This window comes from Falco naumanni, chromosome 15 (genome assembly GCF_017639655.2).
Source record: "Falco naumanni isolate bFalNau1 chromosome 15, bFalNau1.pat, whole genome shotgun sequence".
Taxonomy (NCBI): domain Eukaryota; kingdom Metazoa; phylum Chordata; class Aves; order Falconiformes; family Falconidae; genus Falco; species Falco naumanni.
In genome coordinates this window covers 16,610,819-16,635,427 of record NC_054068.1, presented here as the reverse complement: position 1 = coordinate 16,635,427, position 24,609 = coordinate 16,610,819, and the positions used below count along the sequence as shown (strand labels likewise).

At 37.2% G+C, this 24,609-nt stretch overlaps 1 long non-coding RNA gene across 1 annotated transcript in view; it reads left to right on the top strand.

The window, feature by feature from the left end:
• LOC121098158 overlaps window positions 1-24,609 on the top strand; it is a 230,663-nt gene that overhangs the window by 120,980 nt on the left and 85,074 nt on the right. The window contains exon 5 of the long non-coding RNA XR_005831187.1: window positions 14,767-14,850. This is a non-coding gene — a long non-coding RNA (uncharacterized LOC121098158). The remainder of the gene's footprint in view (window positions 1-14,766; window positions 14,851-24,609) is intronic.

Genomic DNA, 24,609 nt, shown 5'->3' with positions numbered 1-24,609 from the left:
TACTGGAAAGTTGGATAACAATGACACTGTTGACCACTATTGTGTATTGTCAATAATACATAATAAGGTCATTAATTTTTCTTCGTTTTTATTACCCTTCTTTGTGGTCAAACTCTTCCCTTGAAGATCCTTTGAAAAGGAAATAAAAATAGTGTGTTCTGTTCTCTTGAGTAATTTGGTGCATTAAGATTTAACAAAAAGCAAAAAATTGATACCAAAATTAATGTATTCTGAGCAGTCAGGAGACTGTAGCAGGGACTTCACTGCATGCCATACAGAACCTAAAATAGGTTTCTGTGTTTCAACCCAAGTAGAGCATATCTCACTCAATGGGGTTTACAGTATACAAAGTATAATCTCGGCAATTCATCTATGCTTTCTGGAAGGAGATGCTATATCTGAAACAAATTCATATGTGAATAGACACATTGGCAAGAGTGTGCTGAGAAATGCCACCACCAGTCTGTTGAAAGTTTTAAAGGATTGACAAAGAGTTTCAAATATTGTAAGTAGGTAAAAAATGACTTCAAGCTGCAAATGCAAAGACCATTAACAGTTGCATAGAATAATGAAAATCTCTTGGTACCAGTATTTGAGAAATATGGGTCAAATATTCTTGTTAGATATTATTGGAGTAGACCAGAAGTTCTGTGGTTAAGCGGTGGTGTATCTCATGATCAACAGTGAATCTGTTTCCATGATCTTAGGTACAGGGGTATGTCTCATGCACAAAACTGCATGCATAAATTAAGGCCAAAATCGTCTTTAACTTGAAATGAGTACCAGTCAAGAATATATGTTTCACAGGAAATTCCCAGTTGAAAAAAAAAATCCTGAAGTTCTGCTTTTGCAGGTGGTTTAGTATTCTTTCTAGTTAAATCATGTATCATTTCTTTTGGAGTCCTAATGGCTCAGTGCTGCTGCTCAGTAACTGACTGTAGTCACAAGCCACAGACCCAGAAAAGGGTATACGAGTAGCGAGTCACTTCTTGGGAAAACTGTGTTTGGCAGGATTCTGCCTGCCATTGCTGATATGGGAGGAGAAAAAAAGGAATAATGTTCTTCCAGCACTGTAAAAATGTTTTTGCTGAAGGAGGAAAATGTGTTTTTCTAAAATAGTGTTCAATTACAATAGATGAACCCAATGTGCTGAAAATCATAAGATTTTTGTGGCTTCATTCACTGCAGAATTTCTAACTTCTATGTCAAAGAGGACAGAGGACCTAGTGATACTGTTCTTACTGTGTAAATGAAATACATCCACAGCCAGGTGTTCCACCTTTAGAGAACAGGGCAAACCCTTGAGGGAGAGAATATGTGACTTTAAAATTCTAGAATGCTTCCTTGTGCATTTGAAGAAAGCTGACAAAATATTTTCATTCATTAGATATTTTCTTTTCTTATGCCCCCCCAGCTGTTGCATTTTCCGTTTATTCAATTTTGGTGTTATCTGTTGCAGGTTTACCCTATCCTTCCGTGACTTTCAGTGGCATTCATTTCTGTAAAAGTGTCTTGCTAAGTTATGCCAAGATAAATACTACCAGAACTGTATCCATGCTAGGAAATTGCACCAGTGTAACTATAAACTGAGACAGTTAAATCAGCACTGTGTGTAGACTTAAGTGCTTTTCTGGATTTTAGTCAAAAACACTTTAAAAGTGATGTTAAACTGTGTTTGTGCCAGCTGTGGGCCAAACTCAGCCACCTGTATTCATATGGGATGCTTGGCCATGCGTATGCTGCAAGTATGTTGAAAACTTAAGAGAAAGTCCCATTGAAGTCACTTAGAACTTAAGGATATGCATCTGCCTAATTGCTTTCCTGAATCGCGAGGGACTTACACATATACTTAGACTTATATGCTAAAGTTTTATGCTGAATAAGTACCTTTCTTTCTTGAAACGGCAATGAAGAAATTCTTATTTTGAATGTAATAGGAAAACTCCTAGAATCAGTCAGCCAAAGATAATTGCTGTTTGGAGAGCTTTGAATGCATGCAGTAAGAAAAGTATGTTTTATCCAAGGAAAAACATACCACTTATGATCAGTACAAACTAAAAGGCAATATTATTTTTATTAACACATATGCCGTAATTCTGAAAGTTGTTATAAATTTGACTCAATAATTACACGATGTAAATGATATTCAAACAGGAGTGTATTACACTGCAAATATTAATTAACCTGAAGGTTACTTTACAGCATTCTTCAGGGCAAAAAGTGTAATTTACTCTAAGGTTACAGTCCCTTTACCTTGCCAGAGTACTTGAAAATAGTTTCAAAAACTCTTTTTTGAAGAACAAGGCAATACATTACTCCACAGGACATACTAGGTAGTGCAAAATTCTGCCAGTAGACCTACTTCAAAAGTTATTAACTACATAGTTAGCTCTTGTTGGCCCACAAGGACTCCAATGATTATCCATTGCTTGTCAATTGCACTAGAGAAGAATGTCACATGTGTACTGTTCAGGTGAGCTTCACAGGGCCAAAATGATTACTGGTCCTCTCCCATATCTGAGAGACTTCCAACCAGTGCCATGTTCTCAGGGAACACCCCTTCTTCATCTCATTTTTTAGTGTTTGAATGATTCTGCTTGAGATGTTAATGAAGCCTGTAGAATATGATTCACTGCATATTATTAAATATTTTTTACTTTTCTCCATGTAATGCATTTATATCTTTTCTGTGCAAAAAAAGTATCCAAGAGGCTTCAGAAGATACAGCTCTTTTTGTGAAACCAACTCTTGGGTTAGATTTTAGATGCTTGCAATTAGTCTCTCTTTTCTAAATTCAGACTGCCCGTTGTTTGCCCTGCTACCCTCCCTATCAAATCATTAGACTTCATGGTCCAAGCTCTATGGAAGCCTTGTGTAGTACCAAAGGAATTCACATTGCCATGTTTCATCTCTGTACTCTAGATGACTCAAAATTTGCTTCTTAGGTGTGTTGGAATTAGATTTGTGCTGCAGTACATGCTTACACAGATCCCTGTGAGGTTTTTCCCTTTCTATATAAAAGGCAAAACACTTCTCTTTTCAATCCCTTTTCCTTTCCCATAGCTCTGTTGCCTGTCTTCTGTACAGGGAACATGATAACGTATTTAAGCAGTGCACAACATGACGTTTTAACATTAATCCTTAATGTTATTTTATTGAAATGTGTAAACATGTATATTTTTCACTGTCTCATACACCATTATAGTTTCTTTCACTCCGTTAGATTCAGATGTAATTTAGGATGGAAAAATACATTTTAGAATTACACCTGCAGCATGTAGCATTAGTATGACTTTTCCATGGCATGACAGTGATGTTTCAACAATCTATACATATTGATTTAGGCTGATAATAAACAATTTGATTAGGCTCTATCTATAGGCTGTCATTTCAATCACTGTCACTGGTCCAATAGAGTGGAAGGCAGCTAGCAGACACATATGGCAAGATTTCTCAAAATAAAAACTCTGGCCTGATTAGAGCCCTAGGTTCAGTGAATTGGACAAGACAGCTCAGCTGCCAGGTTATTAACTCCCTCAGAAAATACTCTGCCTTTTCCCCGGGGCCAGCCTGAATATTCTGATCTGGATCGATAAGCAATCTCCGGTGTGTACAAAATGCCAGCTAGAATCATTTGTCTCAGTGCAGTCTCCTTACAAAGGATAAAACACCTGCAGTATATGGCCTCTCCCTCCTCCCCCACCTTCCCCTTTTTAACTAATGACCCACAAAGAAGGAAGAAGTAACTGAATCTGTTCCATCATCAGGAAGGCTCTCTCAGGTTTGTTTTAATGATCACAATGGCTACCTTTCAATCTTATAAAAATTATATCAGTCATGGTTTCCCTGTGGCATGTTTATGTAAGTAATGTGAACTGCGATGTAATGACAAGTGTACAGATGTCATTGTAAAAGGGCCCTTGGCAAGAAGATATCTCAGAATGTCAGAATTTTAATAAACAGCGGACTGCTGGTAGGATTCTCTTTGGTGGTTGTCTTTTATATTTGTAATGTGTGCTGTGATCTGTTGCTTGGGCCAGAGATTTTTCAAGAGTGTTTAGCAACAAAGGATACTTTAAAATTGATTAGAACGGAATTATTTTCCAGAGTGATGGTGTTTGCCTGATCTGGTACGTATCTGCAGTTTTGTTTGTAGTAGCAGTGGATTGTAGCCACATAACTTGTAATTTAGATAAGTACCAAAATATGGAGTTTTCATCCAAGTGAATTCAGAACCATCCAAAGCTCTTGGGACCTAGTTTTTGCAAGAGAGAAAATAACTTCCTTACATGCCTAACTCTTCCTTCTTTTGGTTAGAAAGTGTAGCAGACTTATGAGGAAAGCCCCTGCTTTAATACCTTAGCACTGTCCCATTCTTCTTCTAATCCCAAACAAAATCTAAATTGTAGAAGAGAAAGCAAATAACATTAACAAGAACAATCCTTACAAATATGAGACACATTTAAAACTTGAGAGAAAATATGACTGTGATAGCATGATGATAAAGGTTCTCTCTGTCTTTTCATCCCGATTATGCAAAACCTAAGAATCCCAGGTGTTGATACCTGTCTCAGAGACAGGTCAGCTGTAAAGTTAACGCAAAGCAAAGAATTCTTAGGTCTTGATGTGTGTGACTTCAGTGTCTGTGTTCTGGTTAATCAAGAACCCTTGTCCTTCTTTAATATTTAAGATACTTGCTTTCTTGTTCAAAGTTCTGCTTAATGGACATCTTTGGTGAAATTCAGTTCTGTCATGTAATGCTTCAGAGTTTGTTCCCTGGCTCTACTGACGATCTTATATGCTTGAATTTAAATACGGTTGTGGTGGGTTGACCTTGGCTGGATGCCAGGTGCCCACCAAGCTGCTCTATCACTCCCCTCCTCAGCAGAATGGGGAGGAGGAGAAAATAAGGTGGAAAAAACCCAAACCCTTGTGGGTCAAGATAAAGGCAGTTTAATGAAGCAATAGCAAAAGTCACGTGTGCAGAAGCAAAGGAAAACAGATGTTATTCTCTACTTCCCATCTGCGGGTGATGTTCAGCCACTTCCTAGGAAGCAGGGTTTCAGTATGCGTAGTGGTTCCTCCAGAAGGCAATCAGCATAAATAATGAATGCCCCCTATTCCTCCTTCTTTCTCTTATTTTTTGTATCTGAGCAGATGTCATATAGTATGGAATATTCCATTGGTCAATTCAGGTCAGTTGCCCTGGCTATGTCCCCTCCCAAGCCTTTGCCCACTCCCAGCCTGCTGGTGAGGTGGGCGAAGGCTGGAGAGGCAGCCTTGATGCTGTGCGAGCGCTGCTCAGCAGGAGCCAAAATACTGGCGTGTTATCACCACCTTTCCAGCTACCAATACAAGCACAGCGCTATCAGGGCTGGCCTGGTGCTCAGCTGGACCCAATATAACGGTAAAAGAATGTCTGTCTACTAATAAACACCCTTGACTCAAATTAAAATCAAATATTTTAATATTTGATATATTAATATAAAGTCAAATAAAATCTGCAAAATTGCAGAAAAGCACAAAACCTCCAAGTTTCTCTCCTTCAGTGATCATATATTAATACCTGGAGGCACAAGACAGAACCTCCTACTGCCCAAGAAGTATATAACATTATATATACCATGTTGTCAAAAAATAACAGCTCAATCTCCTTAACTATCTACATTGAATATTTACTGAGTAAATTCTTACACTAAATACCTGCTTCTGAGTATGAATTAAAATTCTTTCAAGAGTCGAGGCCAGTTTTAACTTGTTTTTCCAGGCTATTGAACTAGCTCCTTTTCTGGCTGTAAATGACAACATAATTCCAACATCAATTTATGTAACTGCTTACCCCTCTATGTGCCTATGGAAAACTTATTTTGAGTTAATGTAAACTGGAGGTATATGCCTAGTTAAAAAGTAAAATGATTTTTTGTGTCATGTTTTCGCATGGCAAATTAGAAAGAAGCATTTTACATTTGTACTGCCATTACTTGGAAAAGGTTTGCATTTGTCTGTCTTTTGCTGCATGAGGTGTCTGTGCGCTGATAGTGTCAAGAAATTAGAATACTGCCTTCCAGACAGTTTCTTTCATATTTGCTATCCCAAACTTCAGGAAATAGAGCATGCTTTAAGAAAAGAACAATGTGAGGAACAACTTTAATGAATTGATTTCTCAATGTAGAAAGCACATTTCCCATCAAGACACTTATTAGAATGTTTATCTCGGGGAAAATGCACGCAGTTTATATGAAAAGCTGATGTTATGTTAATTCCCATTATTATATACAGATAATATTGAGGAAGATGGAACAAAGTGCCTTTAAACTAAAGCTGATGACATTTTTTTTCTTGTTTGCTACAGTTTTATTGTAGTGAAATATGTTCATTTTAGCAGTGGAAAACCATCCTAAATAGGCAGCATAAGAGCAATAAGATGTCACATTGCAGAGCACAATTTTAAAATGATGTGCTTTAGAAGTAAGGCTTTTAGACATTTTGCTTTATGTATTAAAACTTCCCACAAATTTGATGGAGAATGAGCCTTTGATGGATATTTGCTGCAGTTATGCTGCATTAGACTCGATTTATCCACCACCTCTTATTGTTGCTATTGATTGATTTTTAAATTAGATGAAGGCAATCAGTAAATACCACCCAATCAAGTCCTAAAAACATACAGGAGATTAGACAATTTGGGGTAATCAATGAAAATATTCTGTGATTTGCTACCACTCAATTTTGACCATAAATTACGACCATAACTTGCAAGTTACTAAGCCATAAAACAAGTGGATGTGACAAGAAAAACTATAAGAAATGAATTAAGGAGATGAAGAGGAACTACTAGTGTTGTCATTTAATGAGACAAAATTACTCTTTATACATATCTTGCATTTCTAGTTGAGTCTTGCCAACAGTAGTAGAGTATAAGAGCACGAATACTTCTCCCAGATGTTTTGGTTTTGGTTGGTGTTTTGTTGTTTTTTGGTTTTTGGGTTTTTTTTTTGTGTGTGTGTGTGTGTATAATAGAAAAGCTGTTCTTTTATGTAACGAATCAGTTTGAACAATAACTAATCTACCTAATTTTATTGCAACAAATAAATTAATGTCATTTTAGGTTTAAAATCTGCTGCTTGCTAGAACCCCTCACCTACATCACAGGCACTTGCAAACACTAATTTTAAAGTCACGCTTCTACATGGTGATATATCCTATAAAGCTCAAAATGTAGTAAGAATTGAATGTTATTTTAGACCAACACTTTGAAGTAACTGTGCTTATACACTGTTTTTCTGTGATACATTTCACCCATTTTCTGTATTCTCACAGCAGTCTCACCAGCAACTAATAATTCACATGCCTTAAAAAAATCTGTTTTAAAGTTTATTTACTAGTTGTAAATAGGTGGTCAGGTTCTTTCTATTTATGAACTTCGTTATCTATTAGGAATCTCTAGGCAGTATCTATCCAGTATTTCTCGGCTGAAAAGCTGCTTAGAAATAAATAAACAAACATTAACAGCTGTAGGTTTTATTGGAATAAATTAGTGAAATAAAGCAAATATTTATCATAAATCTGCTCCCTTCAAAAAGTAGTACAGATGTGATATTGCTGAGTACCATGCAAAAATCTTCTTGGTTAATGCCTTTATGATCCTCCTAGAATAACAAGGAACATTTGGAAAAGCTGTGCAGAATAATTTTTGGGAGTGTTGATCGCAGAAAAGGTTGATATTAATAAGATGCCTTTGACGAGGAAAATTGAGGTGTCTTTTTCCACACTAAACAGAAATGAGAGGCCTGCAAACCACACAGAACACCTTGAGTGGTGACGAGAATTAAACATATGACAGCACTGTAGGAGGAAAGAACACCCTTACTGCACTCACACGCACTAAATTACAATACTATAGCAAGTACCTTTGTAGAGCTTGATGGTAGAGCATTTCCTTTGCTAGCGCATAAAAAAAATACACAGATGGAATAAACAGTGAAAATATATGAATTTAAATTACCATGATTTAATTAATTTCCAGGAAAGATCAATTTCATATTGCAGTGGAGAAGGAAAAAAGAACCCCAGAGTCAGAAGAAAGCATTAGTGATATTGCAGACAAAAGTTTAGTCAGCAAATAACTGACTGTATCAGTGGGTGGACTCTGTGTGAGAGAATCCAGAATTAGAACATCAGGAGGATTTCATGCAGAAATTTAAAGCACTTGCTGTAGCAGACAGATGTCTGGCACTAGCTTAAAAAAAAAAAAAAAAAAAAAAGTAGTAGTTGTTTTTAGCTGGATCTTTTGCAAAGTCATTTCCTTCAGCCTAATGTTTTAGAATCAGGACTCACTTTTCTGTGCAAGTCTGTGGAAGAGAATAAGTCCATGTGAGTACCGGACCCCTTGTGGACACGTTTCTCTCTGTCAAAGACACTTCTGACCAGAATTCTGAATTCAGCATTACAAAACTGCCCCAGTCTGGTCCTTCAGACTTTCCATATATTCCAGTGCATCTGTCTAAGGCAATCCAACTTGAAGTGGAACTATGTGAATCCCTAATAGAATAGAAAAACATCTTGAGCTTTGCTAAATCTTTTGGTGGTTTTTTGGGGTTTTTTTGTTGGTTTTTTTTTAAGATCATTGAAATGGGCTTTTCATGAAATCCTGCATTTTATTCATTTCTACAGGATCATAAGTTGTTAAAAAGGAAGTAAATTCAGTGCTAACAATAGCTTTTCTTACTTCCAGGTAAACTTAGTACTAGAGGAAACTTGTGTGTCATACATCATTGGCATAATTTCTGAAGAGGATGTAAACTGAGACTAGAAGAGACACAGTTCTCAAAAATAATATTGCTCCCTCTGTAGGGAGCATTATTTCTGAAATTTGAGATTTTTACTTTAATTTGAAATTTCCTTTAAAAATCCATTTCCAGCTTCTTTCAAAAAGACTCTGGACGTGATTGAACCTTTGGTAGAAGTTTGCAAGATACAAGCTAATTTGTGAAGGCAGGAGATGAAAAAGCTGGGAATTTGGATGGACTCTGGACCATTTTCATTCTCATATTTAAATATTTGCCTGAATTACATCTGAGCTATTCCTTTTTACTCATAATTTTTTTGCATTCTCTCTAATGGTGCTCAAGACAAAGCAATGTTTACATTATTTCAATGTATTAACATATCCTGTTCAAACTCATTTCTATGAGTTAAAAAACATACAAAAAACCCCCCAATAACCTCTAGCAAGGGGGACAGGAAAGGGAAAGAAAAAAGAAAACGTCTGACTTAAAGACACAGACATACTTTGCAGTTCCTGATGGACTGGCGCAAAACAATGAAGCTGGTGTATTCAATATAACTTTCAGAATAATTGCCTGGGAGGTAACCAGAAGAAGTACATTTTACTTTATCATGGTACATAAATAAAAGGGCAGATTAATTAATCATATAACTTACTAAAAGTGCTTTTTATTTTGCCATTTAGTATGCCAGAAAGATCATTTTCTTTAATGTATATACCCAGTATTAACATGATTTAATCCATCATGTTCTGTATTATGAAATTACTTTGTTTTACTCTCTGATCCAGCTGAAGATCATTAACCCACACTATTCTCTAAGTCATACATCATTTGAGTGTATTACCTCATATAGCAAAAAAGCTACTTCCCTCGGTTATATACTCCAACTAAGAAATCATTTTTTCTGGATGTTGCTGACAAGTAGAGCTGCTTTCATTAGAAAGCAGATGGTTCAGTATTTTGATTCTGTTTTACCTTCACATTTGCTCCAGCTCAGAGTTCTTTGCTGCCAGTCACCTCATTGTTTGGCTCTAACATCCACATCCTATACTCCAGGCCTATCTATAAAATGTGCTAAGTGTTCAAGTACTTTTGCCTTACCCCAAGACCTCCACCTTGAAAGCTTTGTGCATTCTGCATCCTCACTTGTTGTAAGTCAGTCTTCAAAAAGCAATGAAAATGAATCCAGTCATCTGAACAGTAGCTTAAGGTCCCACGGTTTTGCAGGTGTCCATTAGCTGAGAGTGCCAAAGATGTAATTTACACATCCAGATTTGAGGCTGGGCCTGAAGTCACACCACTAGTGAATTTGCCTCAGTAGAGCTTTAGGGCAGAATCAGGCCTTCTCTGATTTCTTTAATATTTTCACCCTCCGAGTCGGTATGAGACGTGTTCTGGTTGGGTTGCCCTGACACCATGGGTGCCTGTCAGGTGTCAGTAGGCAGGAGTCTGCAATGTAAATGTATGCTTGATCGAGTAGATAGCAAGGGTTGCTCTGTCCTGAAGACAAGAATTACTTACGTTATACTCAGTTAGCAACATGTGAAGTTGCTAACTGAATATAACAGAAGTTAGCATCTTGGGGCAGAGCTGGGAGAGAGCAGGCCTGGTTGTCCAAACAACATCAATCTAAAGGTAAACACTCACTTGAGGTTTCTAAATATTGTGCTTCCATAAACTATTATTCCCCTCTCTCCCTCCCTCTTTAAATTCTTGTATTTGGATATTTCTTGTGTAACTGCCTATGTCAGCTACCTGGGTATAAAAACATTGTTGGTTTCTGGCATACACAGAAATATATTTCCTAAAAGTCAATTTCTGCACAGTGCTCAGCTCATGTAGAAAGCAGCATGAAACCTTGTCTGTTCAGTAACCATGAAAAAATACAGGAGTGAGGATATTGCCACACATCTCCCTTGAGGAGCTCATAAATTCAGGGGGTTGTATTAGAAGAGCTGATGTGCATTTTCCTAGGGCTCCAAACAGGGACCACAAGCAATACAAGCTTTCTGACGTGGTATCTGCACGTGAGTCACTGTCCGTGGCAGAGATGAAGGAAGGAAAGGAAGGTGAGAGTTAGGATTCTTTTGGAGTTTTGCATTTCATGTCTCCTGATGCTGATGAGTGGATTTTTATTTTTTTTTTAAATGCTGCTTTATTTATGTCATCTGTTTTGTGGGACTGTAGTAAGTGCAGTTTGGAACAAGTATGCCAATAACCCAGTGTCCTATTACTACTGTGTGATTTTATCACTTGAAAAAAATCAGTCATCCCTTCCTCACTAGCTTTATACACGTTTTTTTTCTACAGAACAAATATAAAATAGAAAGATATTTTTTCTTAAAGAATGCTTTGGAAATATCGTATTTGTTACATTAACAGTAAAGCATAAACATGTAGTGCTTTTGATAGTCTGAGGAGACTTGTTTTAATTCTCTTGGGATTTGCAGACAACAGAAATTACCTGCTTTTGTTTGCTTTCCACAGGTATGTGGGAAAATGGCTAACTCAGGAGTCTGTCTAGAAACGCGAGGCTATTCTAATGAGTTACCTTAGGTTCTGGTTTAAAATCTCTTATAAAAATTCTAGCATAAACATTCAGTTGAGCCATATGGATTGTTTTGAGTCAAAATGAAGACTGGGTAATTCCTGAAGTTATTTCTTGGCATTTTTATAATAAAAAAGAATAAATTATATTTTTACATAATTGCACTTCAGGTAGCCAAAGTAACACCTGTTAAGTTTCAGACTCAGTTATCTCCAAGCATTTGCCTTGAGAAGTAGACTCTCATTCTAGTTAAGTGAGGAGGATAAATGCTCTCATTGTTTAAATGGGAAGCCACTTATTAAAGATTAAATCCTTAGAGGTAAACCATCATATAACTTGAGTTCTTCCATAGTATATATGTTTGTGTTTTGATCATTCTGTACTGAAGATGATACTCAAACATTGCAGTCATCAATTCAGACCTGATTTGTTTTCTCTGATTTCTGTCATGTTTATCAGAAACTCTATTTTTCTTATAGCTTCAGGAAATTTTGCAGGTTTTTTTCCCTTTATTTTCCCCTCACATACTTCCTAACTCATGTCAAATTTACCATTTCTTATTACCTTCGTACATTTGCTATGTGTAAAGATGTTCTCTTCCTTATTCACAATGAAAACTAATATAGATCTTGTCAGGAATAAGGGTATAGTGTTGGGATGGGTATTTGTGTGTTTTTGTTAATTTTAAGGACAACTTGTTCACCACCTTAAAGTGCATCATAGGTGGGATGTGATTTAAAACAATGGTCCTAAATAAACAATTACTTACTTTTCTTATACACTTTTCACCGAAATTGTAGGAAGAATAAAGGCCTGTAACAAACACGCTTACAAAATTAGAAGAAAAGATAATAGATTTGCATTAGTTCCAGATATCGTCATCTAGATGAACACCAAAGACAATGTTTAGTTATAGATTAATAATCCATGGTACAACGAGTTCTGAACAAATTGGGAGAAAACATAAAGCTACAGTATTAAGCAGAGCCAAAGCTGAAGGTCAGCCTGCAGTTACTGACTGTGGTCTGTTGCATTATTTTTAGTGATGACACAACATTTTAGCTATTGAATTTGGCACCACGAACAGACATGCATATTGTACAGAGTGAAGAAGTATGCAATTGGCTGGGGATGGGTTGATTTTTGCATTTGTTTGTGAAATCCATGGACTCTGGTCTACTCTCAGTCAAATGTAGTCTCAGCATCCAACCTGAATAAACCTCACAACCATAATCCAGTTTCAAATACAAGACAAAAATAGTACGTGCAGGTGCTGCTGCTTACACATTATGAGCCGTAAACCATAAAGGGTAAGGCATAAAGACAGATGATCTTCCACAGCCTGATGCACCTTTCACTGGGACCTTAGAGGTAGTGCCTTTGCACAGTGAAGACCCTGTTGCAGAACTTTAAACCCCACTTGTTCATGTGGACAAGGTTGCCAAAGTGATGAAAGAGCAGACTGCACAGTCTTCTGGAGGTGGGGCCGCATTAGCCCACACTGAAGTCTGTGCTTCTCCATTACAGTGCCAGAAATCATCAAACTGTCCACTTTAAAGTTATCCTGGCCATGTCTATACAACCTGAAGTGTAGCCCAATCCGTAAACAGCCTCACAGGCCATTGCTCTGTAGGCAGCACAGACCCTGGTTTCGCGTAGTCGTAGGGATGAACACTGTGAATAGCATTAATTGCCATACGTCCAAAAGGAGATTTTGGTGCCACTGCCAGGTTCCCCAGGGCAACTTGCGAGCTGTGATACTGATTCTGTTGAATGGCATCACCCTGAGCTTCTCTAGCTACCATGAGCTACTCCTCAAGCTATCATTTATCACAGGTGTTTTCTTATAGTTGGTAACTGTCATCTTTGGACAGTGATGCCCAAGTGATTTAAGAATTTACCTCCAGTAAACAGAGAGAAAAGATGGACTTTGTGTTTTATGCCTTTCAGTGCTCCACAGAATGTGATTTAGCATTGATGTCACCCAAGTCAATTTTTTTCTGCTCAGGAAAGTATTTTGCCACTACCAAATTCTGTATTTAAATGTAATTATTAAAACAGGTATAGGACATAACAGCAACAAGAAAGTAGTACTGTGAACTGTTGCTATGAAACTTTGGGTTTAGTATAAATAAGTTAGTATTTTTCCTTTAATAATTATAAGCTTTAACATACACAAAACTTTCATCAATTTTTCTAGCCTAATATTGTAAGGTGTCAAACTCTGGTAAAATAATTCCAAGCAAAAATAATGTGAAATTATAGCATAGGAGCTTGGCAAGTTATAATAGAGAACAGTTAAATACACCAGGTGCCATTCTAGGATTTGTGTGTGTGTGTTTGTGTGTCAGTATAAGGAGTGCACAGACACTCCTGATGTTCATATAAAGCACATGCAGAAGTTTCACCTGTTGTTCTATGGGAGTAAGTTATGAATACTCTTCAAATTTAGATCAAAAGCAGTCAAAAAATATGAACCGTTAAAACATCATTTGCAGTTATGAACACTGTTCAACTTCCATGCGTGTTTTGCTGTTTTCAAATAACAAACTGACCTTTTCAAATTCATAATGAGGTATGAAATGAATGACAGAGTACTGAAGGTGAGTCATTCATTAATCATAAGCAAAACAGGGCTGAAATCAAGGACACCAGAGTACAAACTGTAAAAGTAATAGGTTGCATAATCATTGTATTTAATATTAACTACATTATGTTTTTCATGTGAGTTCTGAGAAGTTGATTTTTTATGTTTACATGAAACTAATCCAAGGTAAATTTTATTTCTCAATATTATTTTATCCTAGTGGTTGCCCTCCCTCTTTTTAATAAAGCAGAAGACATGAATTATAGCTTGTCACATTATTATGAAGATTTAATAGAGGGGCTTAGCAGGAACCTTTAAGCCTACTGAAACTTTTGATTTAAGGTATTCCACTTTTGACTAGAATGTACTGAATCGTATAGCTACATCCCCTTCTTGTTTGTCATGGCAGATGTCCCATTAAGGACATAAATTCACCTAGAATTGGGTGTTTTAGCCAAAATAAATTTTTATTCATATTCAGCTGTCAGAGAAAGACAGACCAAGAACTATTATTTGAACCATTCTAGGCCTTTATCCATCAGGAGTTCAATCCAGTGATTACACAATGTGCAACCACGTTGTTCACAATTTACAGGTGACATGAGTATTTAAATGGCTGAGACAGCTCACATGGACATAATACTAATAATTTGTTCCCCCCTGACAGATTTCAAGTAAAAACACAAGAGCAAGCTAGGCTGGAGGAAGATAAAGTAGGCTTGTGACACTGCCAGGAGTCAACTCGTTCCAAAATCACTACAAACCGTCGCATCTCCCTGTTCCATACACATTTGTTCTCTCATTTGAGTGGAACTAGTATTGATGCTACTTTATCATTTCAGAATTTGCTGGACCGAGAAGGACAAGAGAAAAAAAAAAAAAAAAGAGAGAAAAGTACAGAATGATGACTATGCACATAAGTTACGGTAAGGTAGTTTTGTCTTTCGTGGCCCCCAGTGTGACACTCGTTCACCCCCTTGTCAGCTTTGTGTGCCTGTTACTCTGTCTGTGTAGACCACCCATGAGCAGGGTGCCCAGCCTTCCTGTGAGCCGCGTGCTGACACCCCAGCGTGGCTGGCAGCCGTGGGCCACCCGCCTCTTCCCTGGGGAGCACAGGGGGGCTCTGGGCAGCTCTCCACAGGGGCGCCTCTGTTCCCATACAGCATCGCTCACGCTGGGGTCTGTGCAGCCTAGTTGTGCTGGCCTTGGTGGTTTGTACTAGTTTATCTTTTCTGCAGGCAAAAAACAGAGTTACCAGCAGATCTTGCCTCACCTCAGTCCTGTTAGTGGTCGCAGGGATGTTCCCATGCCGTGCTCCGTGTCCAGGCACATAGACTTGTTGGAAAGCACTGAAACCAGGCTGCAAGTACACTGATGTGCCCTGGGGTCTTGTCCTTCTATGAACTCAGGGACTAACATATGTTTGCGCCAGAGTCTGGAAGAAGTGTTACTGGGTTCTCCAGTCAAATAGACTCGTGTTATAGTGCTGATGTAGGAGCTGCACTTGAACTGCTTATTAGTCCCGTGTGGTTGTCCTCACTGTCATGCGCAAAGTCGCTGTGACTTGTATGGTACTAGGTGACTAAAATGGTACAGCTGGCTCCATGAAATGCTGTAGCCCATGTCAGAAAGGCTGTAACATCCGTGGGTCAGAGAGGCTGTGCTGCATGCTTTGTGGCTTGGGATCTGCCTCAGAGCTGTCTTTGCTTACACACTTTCTTAGCTATAATTAATGCATGTTGTTTTGGTGCATAGCAATGCCTGAATAAACATTTGGCTACATTTAGACTATAAAACCAGCATTAGTAGGCCACTGTTTAATATTTGGATGGAAATCATGATTTCTCAATATTCCCATTAACAATCTTTGCAGCTTGAAGCAAAGTTCTCTCTGCAATTCCATATTCAGAGGAAAAAAAAACCACCCTGTATCTGTTGATTAAAGGTACATATTCTATCTCCTTCATATGTTTTCCATAACCCTTGAAAAAGAAACTATCTTAATTTTTAAAACTCGCATTTAACTGATTTCCTACCTTCTCTATTCCAACCTTTATACATTTTATAAATTACACTGTTGTTAGATTCACACAGATCTGAAGGTGTTTTCCTTATATGACAAACTATATATAAGCTGCAAGGTGTTAAAAGCAAAAAAGGTTGGTGATGTTTTTCTTTCTAAAGCAATACAAAGGACATTATGCTCAATTACTAGTTCTAAATGAGAATTTAGGATTGAATGGTTTTAGGAAGAAAAAAAAAAAAGTCACCAGATTTTGTTATGAGTTGAATGGTATTCTATTAAGACTGTGGAATTTGCCCAGGTCTGTTAAAAATCATACATTCCACCCAGGCCTATGTCAGCGGGAGATCCATAACGTATTTACCTTCATTTTAGATGCAGGTGGTTTAAATGTGGTGCTGTGGTTTAGATTCCAGAGCAAATAGGTTACCTATGATATTATCATTCCCAGGAACAGACTGCCAAGTGCTGCCTTTCTCGGGCAATGTGGTTAAAGGGTTCACCCTGTCCCTAGCGGTCCTCTGCTTGACTGCTTTTCCCAAGCTCTAGATCAATCTTTAACTCCTCACTTTTACATTAGGATGAAATATCATGGAGAAGAAAGGGAACATAAATACTACCAAAATCCAAGAAAATAGGTTTTCTTAGTCTTCCTTCTCCTAAACAAGACACCTACAATCATGAAGCCCATGAAGCCTTCTCTGTGCTGGACCAATTATTTCTAAATTTCCTGAACTGATCTCTAACCTTGCAGTAGAATATATTTCTTTCCAAGTAATATTCTAATGTTGCAGAGTCTTCAGCACAGTACCAGAAGCCTTTTGCTATGGGTCTGAGAAGTCTGTCACAGTAGAAAATTTGGAAAAAATCAGTACCATATCAGAACATTTTGCCTTTTATAGGTACCCCTGCCCTGCTCTTTGCATGGTGTCTTGCACAAGTAAGTTCTCTGAACCTGAGCTGGCTGCCTCTGTACCTCCCAGAATACAACTTTGCAGAGCTTCTGTTGTTCCACTTTCAGAGGCTGTTCTGGCAGCAGAGAGGGATGGTAACTTTATAGCCAAAAGTTAAAAGGAGAAAAAGAGTTTGGCTTTTGGGGGGACTTGGTGGACCTGTTTATGTCTTCAGCATATTTTAAATTGTTGTTGAAATATCTACAAATGTATTCATGAAACATATCAAAGTTGAAGGAATGCATTTTAAGCTAATGCCCTCTCCTAGGTTAATGATTAATACTGTGGGAACTCAGCTTGGTATTTATTGTGTCATGACACAAGTAAATTGAACTCCAAGCAAGTCATTATCTATTTCATTTTTTTTAAAGTATACAACACCAAATGATTAACTTCTTTGGTAGAAGGATAGTAAAAACATGAGGCAGGCAGTAGGCGTCAAGAATCTTTGTTCAGACTCCTTTGTCCACACTCTGTGTGGTATATAAATGTCATAGTTTTTATAAAAGAGGGTTTTCTGTTTCCAATGAAAAACCTAAATTGTTAAATACATTTTACAAAAAAATACATTTCTGTTTTCATTATTGTATTAAAAACCTAAATAATCCTTGCATTCTACACTTATTCCTTACTCATCATAGTAAACCACACCTTCTGTTGTCTACATGTATACAAAAAAAAATGCTGTTTATTTCCTGTAAAGAATTAATTTTAAAATTATTTTTAACAGAGAAGGACTGAAAGTTCTCCATATCTTAGGTGCTCAGAAACTTCAGGATCAGTTTTGCCTCACACTGAGGTTTATCAGATAGTTTTGTGTTCATCTGCTTGAGTTTTATGCATGTTCAAATTTTAATTTTGTTCTGCTCCTTCTCTTTGTTAGGTATTGAAGAAACATTTGTTTAGAAATGAAAAAGGAGTTTTATTATATGATAATAATTGAAGTAATTTCATCATAAACAGTAACTATTGAATACTTCTCCCTTGGAAAACAGATGGGCTTATAAAACTGGTATAGGTGCAGTAGATCTTGTTTTAAAATTTGAGGGATTTGGTTTTGGTGTTTCTGACTTTAGTGACAAAGGCCTTGGAAAAACAGCCTAACTCTTCATTTGAGTTTTAGGACTATGCAAACACACACACAAACACACACAAACAAACAAACAAAAAATTGCTGGTTCTTGATATTTCAAAAAGACCAAAAGATAAGTAGAAAATATGCTGTAAAAGCATGTATTAGTTGGGAGAAATGATCGCTTGAAAATTTGGCCATTGTTGAATGTCTTTGAAATTCTACTTTACATCAACAAACATGGCCAATTCAAAATTGGTTTTCAACAGACCAATCAAAGGCACTTTACTCATCTGTTTTCCTGCTAGATTTCAGCTTGATCACAGACATGTCAGCACTGTAGCTATTATGAAATAAAAATTCTTAACCTTCTTAATTCTGTGGGAAAGGTATTTTACTTCACTAGATAGTTATTTTTCTGGAGATGTAAGCATTACCTTTCAGGAAAGATACTGCCTGGAAAAATCTGCCTAAAATGTGAATGTTTCAGAAAGTTACAAACACTTAAAATTTTTAGAATTTAAACTCGTAGAAAAATATTTGGACAATATTAACTATCCCATTGTTAAACCTGCAACTAGACATCCCTGTCTGCAAAGACTTTAAGGTTCCAATTCCATCTTGCAATTCCATTTTTCATGGTAAACGAGCCACTGTTTAGAGCCTCAAAGGTTTTTCACCTAGTTTTCCTTATATTACCAGATAGTACATGGTCAAGTTATTTAGATACAAATAAGCTTTGAGAATATCATCAGATCCATTCTAATTTCATTCATGCCTTGGAGATAATAATTTAAAGAGCTAGTCACTGCTTGCAATTAGGCATGGAGAAAATAGATCTGTCCCATAATTTATGTCTGCAAAGGTTGGGCTGGATTTGTAATTAATGTTTGCTCCTTTTAATGAAATACTCCAAAGGTCTGCACTTCTGTCATTCATGGAGGTAATTTTTCAATTGATTAGTAAAATAATACTTGAAAAGTAAATGCACCTGCTTTAGCACAGAAATGTCTTAGTCAAGTAGAGACAATGATTGGAGTGCTAAAAAAATATCATTTCAATACAGTAGAGACTGGAGTTTTACTCCTCCAGAATTCAGAACTCCCACTAAAGAGAAAAAAGGAAAAGGTAATTAAACCTCCAACAACTTCTTCAGCATGCTTTCATCCAGTTTAATTCCTGAGTGGTTTTCAGCATAGCTAAATACTTTCAGGAACACATGCCTGAACTGTGCATTTGTACAAGTGAAATATGTCTGGAAAACACATGTTACAGAAAGACATAATTTTTATATTTGTGTACCTGAGTATTTTTAGAGGGCATCAACAACTCATTCAATATTAGGAATTTTTTTCCATTTTGAATAAGCACTCAAAATCTGATAGTTTATTTGGATTATATTCTGATTTTCTTTTCAGAATAAAATCTTGTCAAGCCTGCAAAATTGCAAGACTTGAGAGTTAGGGTCCTGCAACTGCTGGTTTAAAATAGCTTGTAATGTCCTTCCTAGAAAACAGTTGCCACAAAACTGAATGAAATAAAAAAAAAAACAAGTCACCTCTGCCTGCTTTCAGGGAATTGATCAGGTTTTGGTTGGAATTAATCATTCCAGAAAGGGTGTTTGATGACTCTTCCTGTTTTGTTTAGTCATTTTGACACAAATGATTACTATTCCTGTACTACAGGGACCTCACATTCTGTACTAGTGAACTTTCTGGGAATTGACCATAAGTCAGACTAGACAGAGTGCAGAGCAGAAGCCACAATCTGTGCTAAATTTCTTGAGGGCCACAAACACAGTAGTGGAAGAGGTTTGGAAATTCCTGTCATCTGGGACAAGGATTTTGCTTTCAGAGAAAGAAGCAAGAGAAGCGAATAAATATGGTGAAAGCAGCCCTCACCCCATGCTCAGCCTAGTGGAGCAGAGTAATCCAGACAGTGGAGCAAGGGAATATGTATGACCCGATAAAGGAAGGCAAAAGTCAGTCTCATACTTCCTCTGGCCAGTATAATCACTATTAAAAAAGATAGCTTTGCATCATGTTTGGCAGAGTACTTTCCAACAAATTCTTGAGTCACAGTTTTAAAAAATGAGCTCTGCTCAGTTATGGAAAAGGCATACGCTTCTCTTCATGTAAATATCTCCTACTACGGCTTCCACATGGCTGAGTCTTTTTTGCTGCTGAAAAGACCTTGATTTAAAGGCTTGTTTCTTTCCTTAGTGTTTCCTCACTGATGTGCTTCAGGCAGCAAGCTTTGGACCTTTGCTGGCAGTGGCTGGGTCGGCAGGCAGCTGCTCTGAACGACCTCTGTGGCGCTCAGCTCTCACCGTGCATTGAGAGGCAGCCCAGGATGGATCACGTATGTCTTACACCCTGGGTGGGCAACACCATGTAACACCTCTCTGTAGGACTACTTCCCAATCACAGCCCTCTGGGAATGCCTGCCCGGCATTTTCCTGGCCAGAGAGGAAAACACGTGGGTAGTAGTCCCTGCACAGCTGTAGCAGAGAAACCTTCAGGACTTAGATCTTCTCCCAGATCCTAGAAAAGAAAAGAGAAATTGTGGGAAGTGGGGGGTGTGGGTTAGAAGTGCAGTTGAGCTAAACCTAGGGCTGGGCCACAATAGAGATGGCAGGACACAGTCAGCAAGTGGATGTTGTTTGGTAGTTTAGTATCACTACATTATCTAGCCCAACAGAACGCTTCACTTTAAGGATAGAAATTTGTAGTTTTAACACTACAGTTTTAAGTGTCTGAATCATCTGAAGTATCCAGCTCTTATGCTCAAAGCATGAGCAAAGCAGCACCTAAGGACTTTTAAAAATCCAGACCTTGAACTTAGTATAACTCCCATTAAAGTCAATGGATGCTGAGTCAGACTTTAATTCTTTTTGCACCCTAGAGACTCAAAAGGTGAAAATTCTGGCATCAGTGATGTTTTGCCATTGACCTCATAGGGTCAGAATTTCATGCTAAAAGCCATAAAATGACACTGACGTTTCGTCACTGCTATCTTGAATGAGATTCATAACAGTGACCCAGGAGAGAAAAATCTGCATAATCCATTACTAGTGTGCATCTACCCAGCACTGTCTCATCGCTTTCTACCTTGTTTAAAGAGAGGGAATAATCTATAATTTTGAGCTACCTTTATTTTAACTAGAATGAAGAAGAATGCAAAAATCCTGGAATGCATTTTTCAATCATCTTGTTTAAACCCTCTAAGTAAATTTTGATTGTTTTAAATTAATATAATTGGAAATTTCTCTTTGGGAAAGGAAGGCTTTTTTTGTTGGGTTGCTTTGCTGTTGTTTTTTTTTTTTTTTTAATACCTATTCTGAAAAGGCTATGTAGTAAAACTGGAAGACAAAATTCGGACTTATAGCCACTTGTGAATGAGGTGCCTATGATTAACATGACAACTATGAAGAGTTTATATATAATTCCTTAATGTTTCTTAATGAAATATTTAATTAAAGACCATCTGGAAAGATAATCTTGTTAATAAAAGGAAACTGGGGGATGCACCAATTTCTATAATGTAAGACTACGTGCGTTTATGATAGATGCAACATATCGTCAGCCCTTAGATACAATAAACTGATAAAATACAAAATATTCTGCTGCCCCCTATTAAATTGTTTCCAAGACTGCAAATGCAAAATATTGGTTCTGCATTCTAGATGATCAAAATAATAGCTTCCCAATTCCTGCAGATAAGTGTACTGAAAAATATGATTCAAAACTTGTGCAGGAAATAATATTATATATAATATGGCAGCTGTTAGCAGATTTTTGATGCTGTAGAAGAATCTGAACCAAAATCTGTTGCCAGTTAGAATGAAAAAAAATCTGAAATAACTATACTGAATTCATTGGAGTTCCTTGAATTTGCTGAAATAGATAAGCTTTCCCATTGCTGTTCTCTGCATATTTCTCTTAAAACATAGACATGAGCCAAAGGAAAGTCATGTTCGCAGAAGTAGAGAATCACTGAAAAAGAAAAACATTCTCATCTTATTAAAGAGGAAATTAAGCTCAGCAAAAATTAAGTAAATTCTAATTGCATGAGGCTCTGCCTCAGATTTGTTGGATCACTGGTGTGGCAATTTCTTTGCAATTTCTAGATAAACAAATACATAGAAAATCTGTCATCTCTGTCCTTTCTGCTAGCCTCTGTTAAACTTTGCCCTACACTGCAACTTTTAAATGTTTTTAACTTTGCAAACAGAATTATCTTATCCATCACATCATAGTGGGTTATACCGCAGACTCTGACAGCTGTCTGGTCATAAGCTGCATATATTCCTTTTGTACTGCACACAACCGTGAATAATACTGAAAATATATTCACAGATTTATTAGCTTGGATCTCATTATAACTAGCTAATAAGAAAAGAAATTCATGCACTTGGTAAAGCCCTTCTAGAACAAACTGTACAGGAAACTTCTCCTTGTTATACACTGGGCCAACTGGAGTCAGTGTAATATTCTGGAAGCAGGTGTGAAACCCTGGAAAAAGACTGTGAGAACATAAACCCGTAAGAAACTATCCAACAATGAAGGCAATCACAGCAGAGTTAAAGCAGTGCTATTAAATAATGAGCAGTAAATAGGTGATTGTCTGCTCTAAGTTGCCCTATAAAGCATCTGCTACCTGCTGCAGGCTACAGGATTAATTCTGAAACATGTGATTTAGCAAAGGAGCAAGACTTCAGTCCATTCAGTCTCCAGCAGCAAACAAATGGGTGGCAAATGCTTTGGCATAGGTCGTTGCATTACTTTGTGGACAGTCACTCTGTCCAATACTTTGAATTATAATTCTGTTTCTTTGTTTTGGTGAAGCTTGGCACTTTGTATTCCTCAACCCAACTTATTATATGGATTGTAACTTAAGAGTTTTGATTAATTTTTTTATGTCTCTTGCTTGTTTCTAGTCTCATGTTGAAATGCATGTATTTTTGAACCCCCCATTTTTCATCGGTTAGCAATTCTGTTGTGGACTGTCTGGTCAGGTGAATAACTTCTTGTCCTTGTCATTCAAGGTCGTTCAAGTCTGCTTCCATGCTTTTAAATTTGTCAATTTTGCTTTCATATTTGTAAGAAAGTCAGATTTTAAAGAATATATTGTATGTAGAGGGGGAAGGGAATACAGAATTACACTCTTCTGCTTGGTATACGTTAAACAGGCAATTGATTTCCCACAAGGCCTTTAACTTCTGCAACTGTTAGTTGTACTGACCCTTGCAAGCAGTTACCCAGTTTACGCTCCAGCTATGCTAGTTAAGGCACTCAGCTCCTTGTGTGATTTTAACACATATTTGCAAAGCTACAAAGCTTTGAAGAGCAGCCCCACACTGCATCTTCTGTGCGGCTAATATTGGAAAGCAAATCACCCGCTACCACGATTAGTATTAGTAACATTCAACTGAGAACAATGCATAGATTAAGGTAAGGGTAGAGACTTTGGAAGCGTAAGTGAAGGTGTCACATGAGACAGAACTGTTATTCTGAAAAAGGCTGTGTTCCAAATTGGATGAACCAAGTATTTTGCAGAGCTGAAACAGACAGGTATCACTGTGAAGCTAAAGACGAACGGGACAAACTGTATCAGATTCTCAGTTCTGACCATAGGTATTGTAATACCTTTTCTATTTACACATGTCAATTATTATAACCCCTGGTAACTTGTTTTTATAATATTCATCCTAGTGATAGACTTGCTACCCTACTGGAATCAATGGATTTGCATGTATTTAAGTACAGGCATAGCTTGAACTGGAGCCGATCTGCTTATTAAAGCAGTAGATGTTTACATTTGGAAATGAAAAAAGCCTGCTTGTGAGTTTTCTGCATTTTTTTTTCATTCATTAAGACTTCTGTTTATTGAATAACTGCAGATCTTGAGACACTGGGGGTACTCATATTGCTTAACTTTGTTTCTTTGACCTCCTTCTGAAGCAGTCTACAGAGACTAATTTAGAAACCTTCCTTATATTCCTAGAGGAAAGCGGTGTGAACATTCCTGTTTGTGTCAAACTGCACTCCAAGTGCATATATTGACTTTACTGGAGTAGCTTGGGCTTTCCACCACTCAATGAGACCTTGGTGTCCTATGAGTTTTATGCAGTTGAACATCCAAGTCAGGAGTGGTATAATATTTCCGAGGAATGTGTATTCAAAACCTACTTAATAATAAGATTTTAACTATTTGTTTCCTGGTTAACATTAATGAAAGCATATCTTTACATGCTAAGCCCTTTCAAATTTATTTCCTGGATTTCTCTAGGGATATAAGGATAGTGTAGATGCCTGGATTTTCCTTGTATCATGTATGAACATAGTGGTGTAAACTAGTAGCAACTCCCTTTGTGCTCTTGATGTCAGTTTATGCACTAAACTTTGAGGTAAGAATCAAGCCCTCTTTCTCTTTATTGGGAGTTTTTCTCAGAATGTGAAACATGTTTTCTTCCAGAATACCATGTAAATTTTTCTAAAAGAGGTGCTTTGCAAATAAGCTATTATGGTACTAAAGAAAACATTGATTAGTTTTAAATGGCAGTAACAATTCAAGTGCATGTAAAGACAAGTGCATTTGCTTTTGAGGTTAAGCCTCTAAATTTAATAATTGAAGG